Here is a 1328-nt window from a genome sequence, read left to right on the forward strand (position 1 = left end):
AACTTGTCTAAGGGAGTAGAAACACATGGTTTGTTATCTCCCGTTAACAGCAGCCCCCAGCATCTCAGGAACTGTCTGTCCTTGGCAAGGGGCTTGCAGATCAGGGGCATTTCTGTTTCATGGATCTCTAAGGCATAGTAATTAAAATTAGTGTTGGCTCTCACACTACCACTGAGGAAGGACTCACTCTTCACCATAGTCATGCTAAAGAGACAGGTGTACAAGAAAGTGCTTTGGAAAACACCAAATGGCAGATGGCACCGGTACAGTGGGAGGGCCCAGAGGACCTGGGCACCCAGGAGGACTCAGCGGTGGTTTGGTTGTAGTTGAGGTTGTGACCATGGTCAAGGCCGTGGGGCTCATGGAAGTAAAGTCAAGGACAAGGAGTGGAAGTCCATCACCAACCTGGGCACCTGGTTAAGGACATGAAGATCAATTCCTGGAGCAGGTCTCCCTGTTCCCCTGCCCACTACGGAACCTGAGATTACTGACTTTTTCCTGGGCACATCCCCCAAAGGATGAGGTTCTAAAGATCCTGCCAGTCAGCGCAGAAGCAGACTCAGGCTCGCCAGCAGACCAGGTTCAAGACTTCTGTAGCTACCGGGGACTACAACGGTTATGTTGGTCTTGGTGTTAAGTGCTCCAAGGAGGTAGCCACTGCCAGCCGAGCGGCCATCATGTTGGTCACGCTCTTCATCATCCTAATGGAGAAGATACTGAGAAAACAAGATTGGCAAACCCTGCACTGCTGCGTGCGAGAGGCCAGGCCACTGTGGCTCTGTGTTGGTGTACCAGGCACTGGCATCATTTCTGCCTCTGTCCCCGAGAAGCTGCTGCTGATGGCCACTATTGATGACTGCTACATATCAGCAAGGGGGGCTAATACCCTGGGAAACTTTACCAAGGCCACCTTTGATGCCGTCTCTAAGACCTACAGCTCCCTGATCCCCTGACTTCTGGTAAGAGACTGTGTTCACAAAGTCTCCTCATCAGGAACTCAGTGACCATTTTGTGAAAACCCGCACCAGAGTCTCTGTTCAGAGGACCCAGGCTCCAGCTGTGGCTACCACATAAGGGTTTTTATACAAGAAAAATAAAGTGAATTAAGTCTGAAAAGGGGGAGTGTGATATTATTCCTTTTCATGGGATAAGGTAATTTTATTTTTATGTCTTTAATGAGATAAGGCAGTTTTCCTCCCCAGGATCCCTGGCTCCTAGTGCTCTCCCACACAGCCCTGCAGCTCTGTGACTCACTTGGTTTTCTGAATTAGCCTTCTCTTCCACCTCCTCTTGAAGCACGCCCTCCCTAGCACCCTGGGCTTCCTCAC

General features: G+C 50.4%; 1 pseudogene; it reads left to right on the plus strand.

Annotated features, from left to right (window-relative positions):
• Nucleotides 1-247: 247 nt before the first annotated feature.
• Nucleotides 248-1074, plus strand: LOC146892814 (small ribosomal subunit protein uS5 pseudogene; annotated as a pseudogene).
• The last annotated feature ends 254 nt before the right edge of the window (nt 1075-1328 follow it).

This window comes from Myodes glareolus, chromosome 9 (assembly GCF_982192425.1).
Source record: "Myodes glareolus chromosome 9, mMyoGla1.1, whole genome shotgun sequence".
Lineage (NCBI taxonomy): Eukaryota > Metazoa > Chordata > Mammalia > Rodentia > Cricetidae > Myodes > Myodes glareolus.